Source organism: Triticum aestivum, chromosome 5B (genome assembly GCF_018294505.1).
Source record: "Triticum aestivum cultivar Chinese Spring chromosome 5B, IWGSC CS RefSeq v2.1, whole genome shotgun sequence".
NCBI classification, from domain to species: Eukaryota; Viridiplantae; Streptophyta; class Magnoliopsida; order Poales; family Poaceae; genus Triticum; species Triticum aestivum.
In genome coordinates, this window is record NC_057807.1 from 311,047,142 (window position 1) to 311,062,695 (window position 15,554).

Sequence of the window (15,554 nt, forward strand, 5' to 3'; positions counted from 1 at the left end):
CCGATGCATTACAAAGGTGATAGACTCCTCCTGTGAGAACTTCATCTATAATGAAGGCCCCCTCCCATTTTGGTTTGAGCTTGTCCTTCTTCTTCTCTGGGAGGCGTAAAACGAGTTCGCCGACATTATAAGTCTTGGCCGCACTTCTCTGATTTGGTATCTTTGGGCCTGTTGTTGATAAAATGCGAAACGGGCTCTTGAAATATCGTGCTCCTCCTCCAGGCCCTCTAGGTCGTCCTGCCGATCAAGCTCGGCTTCTCTCTATTCATACATTCGCACTCGAGGTGAGTCATGAATAATGTCGCAGGGCAAGACAACCTCTGTGTCGTACACCATGAAAAAAGGTGTGTATCCGGTCGTGCGATTGGGTGTAGTCCGCAATCCCCAGAGTATGGAATCGAGTTCCTCGACCTAGTGTTTATCTGAATCCCATAGGGATCGCACTAGTCTGGGTTTGATGTCGCTCATTGTCAGGCCATTAGCCCGCTTGACCTGACCATTTGTTTGAGGGTGGTATACAGAGGCGTAATCGAGCTTAATGCCCAAGTTAGCGCACCACTTTTTCACCTCATCGACTGTGAAATTGGAACTGTTATCAGTGATGAAGCTATGCGAGACACGATAACAGTGTACCACGCCGGATATAAAGTTGATCACTCGCCCGTCTTCAACCATTTTTACTGGTTTGGCTTCTCTCCACTTAGTGAATTTATCCACCATAACCAGCAAATATTTCTTCTTGTGGCTTCCCCCTTTAAGGGGTCCGACCATATCTAGTCCCCAGACTGCAAAGGGCCAAGTGACGGGGATTGTTCTTAATTAGGTAGTGCACGGCATATGACTTTGATTGGCGAAAAGCTGACATCCCAGACATCGCTGTACAAGGGCCTGTGCGTCTGCTCGGGCCGTTGGCCAAAAGAAACCTGTACGGAAGGCCTTGCTTATGAGGGCCCGACCTGCGGCGTGATGGCCACCCAAGTCCAGCATGTATTTCGGCCAAGAGTTGTCGTCCCTCCTCTTCGGAGATGCACCTTTGAAGAACTCCAGTAGTACTTTTCTTGTAGAGTTCACCTTCATGAACTTTATAGGCTTTAGAGCGTCGAACTATGCGATGGGCCTCATTCTGGTCATCAAGGAGCTCCTGCTTATTAAGATGGGCTAGGAAGGGTTTGGTCCATAGAGCAATGATGGCCATGATTACATGGGCGAAAGGTGTCATTTCAGTGCCCAAGCCCCCGATGATATCGGCATTGTGTTTGGCTACTGGGGGTATGATGGGCTCCGTACAAGTATTGCTCTCGTCCTGCCATATCACTGATGGCTTGAAGAGGCTTTCCACAAAGGTTTTAGGCAGGACGGGATCATGCTTACCGCCCATTCGAGCAAGGATGTCCGCTGTCTGATTACTGTCTCGAGCAACGTGATGGAACTCAAGCCCCTCAAACCGAGCTAATATTTTGAGTATGGTGTTTCGTATGCCACCATTTTTGGGTCTTTTGCATTGAATTCTCCATTTGTTTGGGATATTGCAAGGTTTGAATCCCCGCGCACCTCTAGGCGTTGTATGCCCATAGAGACAGCCATTCGGAGACCATGTAGTAATGCCTCGTATTCGGCTGCATTGTTGGAATCTGTATACATGATTTGTAACACATAGCAGACTGTGTCCCGCGTAGGGGATGTCAAGATGACACCAGCCCCCAGTCATTTTAGAGACGTCAGAGTACATGATCCAGTTGGAGTATGTGCTGTACTCTTTAGGGAGCTCGGCTTCCGTCCACTCAGCGACAAAGTCAGCCAGCACCTAAGATTTAATAGCTTGGCGTGGCTTGTATGTTATTTCAAATGGTAAGAGCTCGACAGCCCATTTGGCTATGCGACCGGTGGCATCTCGATTATATAGGATGTCATTGAGTGGTACTTCGGATGCCACTGTTATCGAACACTCTTGAAAGTAGTGTTGCAGCTTCCGAGATGCCATAAAGACCGCATAAGCTATCTTCTAATAGTGAGGGTATCGAGATTTGCACGGTGTAAGGACCGCCGATACATAGTACACCGGTTCTGGATGGGGAACTTGTGTCCCTCTTCCTCTCGTTCAATGACGAGTACATCGCTCACTACCTGGTGAGTCGCAGATATGTAGGGCAACATAGGCTCACCAACACTTGGTGCAGCTAGGATTGGGTTGCCTGCTAACAAGGTTTTAATTTTTTCCAGATCAGCTTTAGCCGCGTCCGTCCATTCGAAGTGTTCGGTACACCAGAGCAGTGGATAAACTGGTAGCGCCTTTTCTCCCAATCTAGAGATGAAGCGGCTTAAGGGTGCCATGCACCCAGCTAGCTTTTGGACCTGCTTTAGGTCTGTTGGCATTGCCAATTGTGACAGGGCTCAGATTTTAGCTGGGTTTGCTTTGATTCCTCTATTGGAAACAATGAACTCGAGTAGTTTCCCGGCTGGAATGGCGAAGACACATTTTTCGGATTGAGTCGTATGTCATATGTTCGGAGGTTGTCAAACGTGAGGCGTAGGTCGTCCACCAGTGATTCGACATGCTTAGTCTGGATGACCACATTGTCCACATATGCCTTGACTGTTTTGCCAATTTGTTTTTCCAGACATGTTTGAATCATGTGTTGGTAAGTGGCACCAACGTTATTGAGCCTGAAGGGCATAGTGTTGAAGCGGAAAGGCCCATACGGGGTAATAAATGCTGTTGTGGCCTGGTCGGATTCCTTCTTCTTAATTTGATGGTATCCGGAGTAGGCATCGAGGAAACACAATGAGTCATGTCCTGCAGTCACGTCAATAATCTGGTCAATGCGGGGCAACAGGAAGGGGTCCTTAGGGCAAGCCTTATTGAGGTCTTTGAAATCGACACAAAGGCGCCAGGATTTATCCTTCTTCGGCACCATGACCAGGTTGGCTAGTCAGTCCGGGTGTTTGATTTCTCTAATGAACCCGGCCTCGAGTAGTTTGGCTAGCTCCTCCCTCATAGCTTGTCATTTGGGTTCGAAAAATCGCCGCAGCGTTTGCTTGACTGGTTTAAACCCCTTTATTATGTTGAGGCTATGTTCGGCTAGTCTGCGTGGGATTCTGGGCATGTCTGACAGGTGCCACGCGAAGATGTCCCATTTTCATGCAGGAATGCTCGTAGTGCGGCGTCGACCATCGGTTCCAGCTGTGCTCTAGTGGATGCTGTCTTGTTAGGATCCATCGGGTGCACTTGAAATTTGACTATTTCGTCCGCTGGTTTGAAAGAGGTGGATTTGGACCTCTTGTCGAGGATTACGTCGTCGTTGTACACTGTGGAATGCAGAGTGGTTAATTCTTCGGCCGCGAGGGCCTCGGATAGTGCCTCGAGGGCCAAGGATGCGTTTGTTTTTAGCATGGAGTGCTATATCCGGATCGTTGGTGATAGTGATTACTCTGTTGGGCCCTGACATTTTAAGCTTCATGTACCCGTAATGGGGTATGGCTTGGAAGCGTGCGATTGCATCCCGCCCCAAAAGGATGTGATATCCGCTATTGAAAGGGGCCACGTGGAAGAGAAACTCTTCAGACCTGTGGTTATCAGGCGTGCCAAATACTACATCGAGTTTAATTTTCCCTAAACATCTTGCTTCTCGACTGGGGATAATACCTCAAAAGGTGGTACTGCTTTTCTTGATGCGACTCTTGTCCATTTGCATTTTGTCAAGCGTATCTTCGTAGATGAGGTTAAGTCCGCTACCGCCGCCCTGAGCACTTTGGTGAGTCGGAAGCCATCCACAATTGGGTTTAAGACCAAGGCGGCTGGTGCGCGGACTGATCGGGCCCTTGGTTCATCATCGGCTGCGAAAGTTATGGCTGTATCGCTCCAAGGGTTCCGTGCGGTTACTTGGTTGACTTTGGCGAGGTCGCGGAGCGCCCGTTTGCGCCGATTATTTGAAGAAAAGGTCTCAAAGACTGATAACCCACAAGTATAGGGGATCACAATAGTTTTCGAGGGTAGAGTATTCAACCCAAATGTATAGATTCGACACAAGGGGAGCCAAAGAATATTTGAAGGTATTGGCAGCTGAGTTGTCAATTCAACCACACCCGGAGATTAATTATCTACAGCAAAGTGATTAGTAGCACAGTAATATGATAGTTTTGATGAGAGCAACAGTAAGGTAACAGTGATAGCACTAATATTGTAGCAGTAACGATAGCAGTAGCATCAGTAGTAACTCAGCAAGAACAATATAAGATAAATTCGTAGGCATTGGATCAGTGACTCATTGGATGATATTCATCATGAGACAGTTATAACCTAGGGCGATACGGCACTAGATCTATTTCATAAATATAATGTAGGCATGTATTCCATAAATAGTCATACGTGCTTATGGAAAGAACTTGCATGACATCTTTTGTCCTACCCTCCTGTGGCAGCGGGGTCCTATTGGAAACTAAGGGATATTAAGGCCTCCTTTTAATAGAGAACCGGAACAAAGCATTAGCACACGCTGAATACAAGAACTCCTCAAACTACGGTCATCACTGGGAGTGGTCCCGACTATTGTCACTCCGGGGTTGCCGGATCATAACACGTAGTAGGTGACTATAACTTGCAAGATCGGATCTAGAACATGGATATAAAGGTGATAACATAAACGGTTCAAATATGAAATCATGGCACCCGGGCCCAAAGCGACAAGCATTAAGGATGGCGAAGTCATAGCAACATCAATCTCTGAACATAGTGGATACTAGGGATCAAGCCTTAAGAAAAATAACTCGATTACATGATGAATCTCATCCAACTCATCACCGACCAGCGAGCCTACGAAGGAATTACTCACTCCCGGTGGGGAGCATCATGGAATTGGTGATGGAGATGTGTTGGTGATGACGAAGATAGAAGATCCCCCTCTCTAGAGCCCAAGACGGACTCCAGATCTGGCCTCCCGATGAAGAATAGGAGACGGCGTTGGCTCTGTCTCGTGAAATGCTATAATTCTTTCTCCCTATTTTTTCTGGAATAATGTGATTTTATAGCGTCGGTTTCACGGTCAGCGGGGCCACCAGGTGGGCAGCATGCACAGGGCATGCTTGGGGGGGCAGGCGCGCCCTGGTGGGTTGTGACCACCCAGGTGCCCCCTCAGGTACCTCTTGGCTCCAGGAATTCTCTTTATTGATATAAAAAAATGCTCGCAAAGTTTTGTTCCATTTTGAGAACTTTTATTTCTGCACAAAAACAAGACCATGGTAGTTGTGCTGAAAACAGCATCAGGCCGGGGTTAGTTTCATTCAAATCATGCAAATTAGAGTCCAAAACAAGAGAAAAAGCGTTAGGAAAAGTAGATACGTTGGAGATGTATCAACTCCCCCAAGCTTAAACCTTTGCTTGTCCTCAAGCAATTCAGTTGATAAACTGAAAGTGAAAAATAAAAAAATTTATGAACTCTTTAGCTCTTGTTTCATAAATAAGCTTAAACATCGCCCAGGTTTTCAACAAGGATTATAACTAACCATGTCGACAATAACTCTTAAAATTTGTATTAACTCATATCAATGACATAATCAACTAGAGAGCAATAATAAGATATCTCAAATAGCAACACGTTGTCAAAACAACCATGATATAATATGACAATAGTGGTATCTCGCTAGCCCTTCCTGAGACCGCAAAACATAAATGCAGAGCACCCCCAAAGTTCAAGCGGCGACTAAACATTGTAATTCATGGTAGAAAAGATCCAGTCATGATGCACCCCACATTAGCTATACACAATGCATCAGCATGACATCAGTGCTCTCAGGTTCTGGCGCTTATTTGAGAAGGTGATGACACAACATAAAAGTAAATAGATAGTCCCTTCGCAGAGGGAAGCAGTGATTTGCAGAGGTGCTAGAGCTCAAGTTTTTAAAACAAAGCTAAATGATATTTTGGGACTTGCACCCTTCTCATTTACTTCACGACTATCAGCTATCAATATCTTCCATGCTAAACACGCTAGTGGTGGTTCCCAAGCGGAAAGGTAAAGGTTATGACTCCATTGGGAGTTTTTGTTTGATTATTTGTAAGCTCTTTTCTTTTTGTAGTTTGGGACTGGGCATCCCTATTACCGCCCTTTTCTCGTCCAATGGCATGTGAATAAACACTCGACCTGAGAATAGCCCGCTTAGCATGGAAGATACCGACTACCTCATGTCGTTCCATGAATGATCCAGGCACACAGAAAAGGATATTTATTTGAAGTGTTTAGAGATGGCACATGCAAATTTACTTACGACGGTAGGGTAATACCTCATATAGGTAGGTATGGTGGACTCATCTAGAATAAATTGGGTTTTGGGTTTTTGATGTACAAGCAGAGTTCCCACTTAGTACAGGCAAATGCTAGCAAATGGGTTGAGAAACGGCTAGCTAGAGAGCAACAACGGTCATGAACATGCATTATGCATAAGTAACATTCGATACTAGCATGAGTAGGATATGAACACCATGAACATAAATATCATAGAGGCTATGTTCGTTTTGATTCAACTACATGCATGAACATGTGCCAAGTCAAGCCACTCGAACGTTCAGAGGCAGATACCATATCATCATACTACATCACAATCATTTTAACGCAATGTTGATATCTAAGATAAATCATTATTCACTCCTAGCTACTTATGCATGGCATGAGAAACTATAATCTCTAATTGTCATTGCGAACATGTTTGATCATAATAGGCTGAATCATGGATACTAGGTTAAACATATTCACAAAACAGAACAAGTCGAGTTCATACTCGTTTCTCTCTGCCACGGCCAGTTCATCTAATATCGTCATTATTGCCTTTCACTTGCATGACCGAACGATTTGAAATAATAATAATGCAAGAGTGTCGTGGACTAAGCTGGAATCTGCAAATATTTTATTCAAAAGGAGAAGATAAGGTAATATGGGCTCTTTGTTAGATCAACAATGCAAATGAGAGCCACCCACAATTTTTATCGTGGTCCTCTCTTTGGTATGACTCAACAAAAAAAAGAAAAGAAATTCAGAGAAATAGACTGAAATATTTTTGGAGTTTTTTGTTTTTTTCGAAAGCAAGCAAATGAAAAGAGCAAAACAAAAAAAAGAAAAACTATTTACACGGGAAAGCTCCCAACAAGTAAAAGAAGAACAAGGAAATCTTCTTGGGTTTTCTTTTTAGTGCTACAATAATTTAAACTAGGAAGAAAAATCAAAAAGAAAGCAACAAAATATATTTTTGGATTTTCTCAAAGTTTTTCAAACACACAAGAAGAAAGCGAGAAAAATAATTTAAGCATGGATAATACAATGAAAAAGTGCGGACACCGACAAATGGAATGAAATGTGTGAACATGAATGTAATGCCGGTGGAAATACGTACTCCCCTAAGCTTAGGCTTTTGGCCTAACTTGGTCGTTGGTCAGTAGCATGCGTAATGGTCGGAGTGGTAGCTCACGGAGGCTCTGGGTGAGGATGCCTCAGCCTGCCATGCAGCCTCCACTGTTGTGTTATGAGCTCGAACCTCGCTCTCAAGAACAAAATATCTTCCCTTGCTGTGATATTCAAAAAGAGAAGGCGCAGGCAAATATGTGTGCACATCAGATGTTTGGTTAAACAACAGATAGTAAGTGAAGTTATGAATTTTTCCTTTGAGGACCTTATGACTTTTTAAAGCATCAAAGTCTAAATACTGCATGGGTAAAATAGGATCATAGGGAAAAGGTGAAACACCCAGCCCTCTTGCTAAGCATGTGGCATAAATTCTGCCATAGAAATAGCCAATGTTAGCATTATGCTGCAGTCTGCGTGCAACAATTGCTCCAAGGTTATAACTCCGGTCGCCGGTGAGAGCGGTGCATATGAGGCTCAAGTCTAGAGCACAAAATGTACTATAGTCTTGCTTGCTTACTATAAATTTTCCATTAAATAACATGAAGTACTAAATTGCAGGAAAATGTATGCTATTTATTCTACCTTGCGTCACTCCCCTAGTCAAGAATATTTCAAACTCAGACCTAGGTGACTCATCGAGCAAACCCCAGAATGGGATTTTGCAGAGGTGAGCGAACCTTTCTAGATAAATGGTAAATGGATTTTCATAAAGTTTAAAAGACACCCTAGACTCACGGGGAAAGAATTTAAATTCTTTAACAAATGATTCGGTGAGGATGAGGTGTTGGTCGCACTTATCTGAAATTTAGGGACCGAGCTTGGCGTTGTGAACATATTGCTCAAATTCCTCATTAATACCCACTCTCACCATATAATTGTTGCATGGCCGTAAGCATGTTTGGTGGTGGCACTTCGAATGGAACTTTCACTTGGTTCAGCATAGGACCGATGAACGGAGATGCTGCCAGAAGATGCCTCCGAGGATCTCCTCCTCGAAGAACTCCCTCCAAGGAAGTTCATAAGGTTCACGTACAATTTTCTGAAATTTTTTGGTCACAAAGAATTTATTAACAGAACTTCACAAGAATGATAGCAACTACTCATAGGGATACATAGAGGCCATAGCAAGCATTCAAACTACTTAGAACTCCAAGAACTCAACATGCAAGCTTATCTACAACAGCACCAAGAGTAGCTAATTATTCTAAACATAACCCACAAAAATAACTAATTGGACACATGGAGGAGTCATAAACAGTTTCGGAAACGGAACTTCGAGCAAGGAGATTGAAATTCGCGGTTTCGGTAGTAAGAACACGAGAGAGAGTGTGATAGTGATTTTTTTTCTGGGTAAATGGAGTGATGTGGGAAGAAGAAGTAAGTGAGGGGACCACGTGGGGACCACAACCCACCAGGGTGCGCCTGGGGGTCCTGGCACGCCCAGGTGGGTTGTGCCCACCTGGTGCACCTCCCTCTGATATTATTTGCACCAGAAATTCAGAAATATTCTGAAAAATATTGTATCATATTTTTAGAGCATTCTGAGAACTTTTATTTTTGGGTCATTTTTTATTGCACGGAAAACTCAGAAAACAGACAAAGCATAGCATTTTATTTTATTTAGCTAATAAAGACAGAAAACAAAAGGTAGGGACAGAAGGTAGTGCTTACTAAGTTCATCAACTTCATACCTCTCAAAAATGATCCATTAATAAGGTTGATCAAGTCTTATTAACAACCACTTTTGATTAGCATGAAACCGAAGAACTTTCGTAAATCACTAAGTTACCTCAATGGGGATATGAATGTCCCCGACAATAAGAATTTCATATTTATTTTTAACAATAGGTAGAGGTAGTTTAAAACTTCCAATAGCGATTGTCGGAGATTTTTCAATAACATTAATACCATTCACTTGGAATTGTTTCTCTGGAAACTGCACCGTAAACTCATTACCATTGATATGAAACATGACCTTGCTTTTATTGCAATCAATAACGACCCTTGCAGTATTCAAGAAGGGTCTACCAAGGATAATCGACATGTTGTCCTCCTCGGGCATCTCAAGTATAACAAAGTCAGTCAAAATAGTAATATTAGCAACAACAACGGGCACATCCTCACAAATATCGATAGGTATTCAGTTGATTTATCAACCATTTGCAAAGATATTTTAGTAGGTGTGAGTTTATTCAAATCAAGTCTTTTATATAAAGAGAAACGCATGACACTAACACCAGCTCCCAAATCACATAAAGTAGTTTTCACATAGTTTCTTTTAATGGAGCATGGTATAGCTGGTATTCCCGAATCTCCAAGTTTTTTTGGTACTCCATCTTTAAAAGTATAGTTAGCAAGCATATTGGGGATTTCATCTTCCGGTATTTTTCTCTTATTAGTGATGATGTCTTTCATGTACTTTGCATAAGGAGGCACTTTTAAGATATCAGTCAAGCGAGTTCGCAAAAGACTGGCCTGATCATTTCAGCAAAGCATTCAAATTCTTCATCATCTTTCCTTTTAGTTGACTTAGGTGGAAAGGGCATAGGCTTTTGAACCCATGGCTCTCTTTCCTTTCCATGTTTTCTAGCAACAAAGTCTCTTTTATCATATCTTTTATTCTTAGGCTGTGGGTTATCAAGATCAACAGCTGGTTCTATCTCAACATCATTGTCTGGTTCTTTATCATTAGGTTGAGTATCTTCATGAACCTCATCATTATCTTTTTCATTATCAGAAGGTGTGTGTCCATTATCAGATTGAGTTTCAACATCAGAGATAGAAATTTCTTTATCATTATCAGGAGGTTTTTCTATTTCAGGTTCACTATAGGCAGGCAAAGCCCTATTATTTTTCTTCTTCTTTTCCTTTTTAGAAGGACTAGGTGCATCGGTGTTAATTCTTTGAGAATCTTGTTCAATTCTTTTAGGGTATCCCTCAGATTAAAGTGGTTCCTGAGTCATTTTACCTCCTCTAGTTGCTACTCTAACAGCAAAGTCACTTATATTATTGTTCATTTCATCAAGCAACTCTCTTTGAGATTTAGCAACTTGTTCTAATTGAGTTTGAACCATAGAGGCATGCTTTCCTACACCTCTAACATTATTTGAGATTCTAAATAACAAGTCACTTAAGCGAGCAATCATATTAGAGTTGTATTTCAATTGTTTCATAACATTTGCATTGAAGTGATCTTGCTTTCGAATGTAATTATCAAACTCATAAAGGCATTGACTAGGATGTTTATTATGTGGATTATCACTATCACTGAATTTCATTAAAGATTTTACCTCTACCACCTTTGGTGGTGGCACACTGCAGGATGCTGCTAATGCGACACTATGATCAGAGACCCTTCAACGAAACTGTGTGTGATGCAATAATAGCAAACGGTGGTGTAAAAAACCGTCAAAAAGGTGCAAAACATTTGCGATGACGGATGCATCAAACACGGTTCAGATTTTTGTTGCGTGTACGATTCAGGGCATACAGTTCAGTTCAATTTACTGTTTGCGATGAGGGTGAACAAAAGAAATGGGCTGCCAGATGAAGGCATGTCCGATGTAGAGCATACGGTTCGGATGAACTGTTTGTGATGAGGAGGAACAACAGAAACGGGCAGCCAGTTGAAGGTGTGTGTGATATACGGCATACAGTTCACTCGGATGAACTATTTGCGTTGAGCCAAGAGATTAGAAACGGTTCAACTTAACAAGATGTCACTATTGCAGGATGCTGCTAACGTGACACTATGATCAGAGACTCTTCAAGATACTGTGTGCAATGCAATAATCGCAAATGGTGGTGTAAGAAAACCATCAAAAATGTGCAAAACGTTTGTGATGACAGATGCATCAAACACAGTTCAGATTTTAGTTGCGTGTGCGATGCAGGGCATATGGTTCAGTTCAATTAAATGTTTGCGATGATGAGTAACAAAAGAAACGGGTAGCCAGATGGAGGCCTGTGCGATACACAGCATACGGTTCACTCGGATGAACTGTTTGTGATTAGGCAACACAAAAGAAATGGTCAGCCAGATCAAGGTGTGTGTGATATACAACATGCGGTTCACTCGGATGAACTATTTGTGTTGAGACAAGAGAACAGAAACGGTTCAATATAACAAGATGTGTGTGATATGCTGCAAATAGATCTGTAATCAAAAATGTGCGCAAAGACCGATAATAACACAAATGATTGCTTCTAATAAGACGTATGTGATATGGTCTGTCTACACAACATGTATTGGCCATTGGAGGACGGGCGGTCATCCGGATACGCCATAAGGATGCGAAGAGGCATCTTATATCAGCAAGAACTAGCTGCTCCACCAGTAGCTCATCTGAGAGATCTCTCTAGTTAAGTGTGCTCAGGCTGGAGCAGCCATTAGATGGGTCACTGGATGGGAAGTTGTGTTGATGTTAAATTAACTGATAGGATGGGTCATTTCGGTTCAAATGACCGAAATGACCCATTCCCTCAGCTAAATTAACCTCGAGGTCCTTGTTTTTTATTCTTATTTTATTTTTTAACATATGTTAAAGAAGGTCTACCACGTTACTTTTTGACAATGTGAATACGTGGCATACAGTTGATCCATCCAAACTATTTGTGATGGAATAAGCCGTGTGTGTTGTGGGCAAACGCTTGCTACTGTACAACCGTTTGCGATTGATGAATTGGGTTCCCTAGTGTGGTCTGTGTTCATCTCATCATCATCTACTTCTTGTGCTAGCTCGATGTTCCTTATATGCTAAGTTTCCATTAATTGATGGCGTTCTATGAACATGCCATCGTTTCCTGCCATTTCCTCACATGTTTCCCGCCACCCAGTGATACTGCACATAAACCTAGGTGTGATGCAATGCACGGAGGCAAGAAGTGCAGCCTGTAGCACATCCACCTTTTCCAAGCATGCCAACACACCAAAGCGCCGCCTCTGCCATCAAACTCGTCGACGAGGAAAGCCAAAAGGCGCCACGGCCCGTCGAGGCCGAGGCGCTCCCCGGCAACGTGATGGATGATGTTGTGATGCGCGTCATCGCCAGGGTTGAGCAGACCCTTGGCCCATGGCGCTTTAGCATCGTGGATCAAGATAGGCATGTCAGCGTCGAGAGGCTGCAGCTCGCCGCACAACACGATCGATGGCGCACCGCAGAGCAAGCTAGGCGCATCTATGCCGATAGGTTGCGGCTCGCCGCACAGCCACACCGTTCGAGTGCCGCAGAGCAAGAGGCACGGCACGCTGCACAGCAAGAGCGAATCCATCGGTGCTTGCCTGCTGTCGACAGGGCGTCGTAGTTGGGTACACGTCCCCTTAGTACCCTCATTCCTCCCCAGGAGTGGGCACATGCCCTCTGTGTCGTACTTGCACCAGACGCCCGTCGCACCGTTCGCATGGGTCATGCTGTTCCCCTTGTTCGCGGCCTGCTTGATGCCAACGTATTGGTCGGTAGGCTCGACCGCCTCCTTGGCCCAGGTGTCCACCTGGGCGCAGTACAGGAACATGGCCGTCGCATCCTCAAGGTGGTGATCTCCGATGAAATAGCCAACTTGGAGCTCAAGATCGCACTCCAGATGTACCGCGAGCGTGTCGACCGCTTGGACGAACGCCTGCATGAGTTCAGGCAGAGCCAAGAGCTACCGTAGGCAAGGGCTGCTGGTCATGGTCTCATGGACACGTTTTATTTTCTTGAGTTGTTTCGACGTGGATTGCTATGTATTCACATCAATCATACTATTGTTCTGTTTATTGCTCTGTTTCAATGTGTGTACTCTGTTTTCGGTTCTTATATGTTCTGTTTCAATGTGTGTTTATACGCTTTCCATTCTGTATATGTGGATAATAATAGATAGATTCAAATTAGTATACAAAAACAGATAGAAAATGGAATTCATAATATATATAATATTAATTGTTCATTAGTTCATCATAGAATATATATATATAATATCATCACATATACGCGATGATACTTAACTACTAGGTACAATGCATAAATTTGAAAACGAACAATACTAAAACTAATAATCCCTCCTGGGGCCAGTATTCCAGCAGCCTCTTGCCAGCAGCTCCCTGGTGCGCGGCGTCTTCCCAGAGTGTAGGCAGTACTCCGCCTCCTCCGCCTCGCAACGCTTGACGTGTCAATCTGCCTCTTGCAGGCGAACGCGCGTGAACGATCGTGCCATTTTTTTGGGTGCCCACCAGAGCTCCTCGCCAGTGGCACGCTGGAGCTTATCGGCCCAGCTCCACGCAGTGATGTGGCGCCTAGCGCCTCTGGCTTCCTCACGAAGTACCTGTCTTCGTACACCTCCTCCACACGATGACGCGCCCGCCCTCAAAGCTCTGCCGCCTCCTTTTTCCAAGCGGCATCACGGGCTTCATAGGCCGCCTGGTACCTGGCATCCTCCTCTGCCATCTCCTTCTTGAAAGCCACTTGCGTGGCTTTCTCAGCCGGCATCAGCGCCTTCCAAAGACAAATATCTTACTGGCCACAAAACCAATCCAAAGTTGGGGGGTCCGACGCAACCTCATCTGGTGGCGCGTAGGTGTCCTCATCGCTTCTCTTCGAGTGAGCATCATTGGGGGGTGGAGACTCCTCGTCAGCGCGTGGGCAGACCGGTGGTGCCATGGCAGATATTTGAGAGAGAGAAAGAGAGAGAGGGAGAGAGGGAGAGCAAGGGGAGGATCTAGATGAGAGTGTAGGCGGGACGACATGAGCAAGGTAGTATTTATTGGCGGCCGGAATCTCGATCGATGGGAATAGTACACAAGTCGGTCGCCGGAATATACGAGTACTGTAGTGTGAATTGCACACGATTCCCGTAGCAAAATTCATGTGTGAACATAATAGCTGACGGTTCGTAATGCAGAACCGTGTCTGATTAATAAAGCCCGCCACTCACCTTCCAAACCTCAAGGCATGAAATAGAGTGTCAATCGTGTGGGGCCGGTTATCTTGCCAGATTTTACATTTTCTTTTTTGAACACCAGATATTTACATCGTCTGATGATTTTTTAACTTGCACACAAGTAGACAAATATGATTTTTCAAACCGTTATGGTTAGCCGTTGCATGTAGATGTAGTTCAAATTTGAATTACGGTCACTTAAATGTCCTCAAAAGGTTAAATGACCCCTGAAATTTTCCAAATTTTCACATGACAGTTGTATTAGTGCATGTTACATGTAGAAAAAAATTGAAGGCCGTAAGAGGAAGCTATCTGCCATTTGTCATCAAACATGCATTGTTCCCTTCTCGGAACCACGAGCCTTCTAGTGAGTTGCTTCGATTTGTGAGGGGTGTATGTCCAAACTTTCGTCAAACAAGCCAATTTTTTTACCACATCATCTTGGTGGCATTAAATTACATCAAGCAAGGTTTCATGTTTTTCTGATCATTTTTTAATTTTTTGGAATTAAAATGCCATGGCACTCCATGCATGTGTCCATGCCGTGAGACCAATATGTTTGAAAATTCCTTCTAATTTACTGCACATGGAATTAACTCACACACAAGTACACAAATATGATTTTTCAAACTATTATGGTCAGCCGTTGCATGTACATCTAGTTCAAATTTCAATTACAGTCATTAAATGGCTAGGAAATCACTATGTCTTCAAAAGGTCAAATGACCCCTGAAATTTTCCAAATTTCCACACGAAAGTTTGTATCAGTGCACATTACACGTAGAAATTTTTTGAAGGCCGTAAGAGGAAGCTATCTGCCGTTCATCATCAAACATGCATTGATCCCTCTCGGAACCATGAGCCTTCTAGTGAGTTGCTTCGATTTGTGAGGGGTGTGTGTCCAAACTTTCGTCAAGCAAGCCAATTTTTGTACCACATCATCTTGGTGGCATAGCATTACATCAAGCAAGGTTTCATGTTTTTCTGATAATTTTTTATTTTTTTGGAATAAAAATGCCATGGCACTCAATGCATGTACATGTGTCCATGCCGTGAGACCAATATGTTTGAATATTCCTTCTAATTTACTGCACATGGAATTTACTCGCACACAAGTACACAAATATGATTTTTCAAACCGTTATGGTTAGCCGTTGCATGTACATCTAGTTCAAATTTCAATTACGGTCATTAAATGGCTAGGAAATCACTTAAATGTCTTCAAAAGGTCAAATGACCCCTGAAATT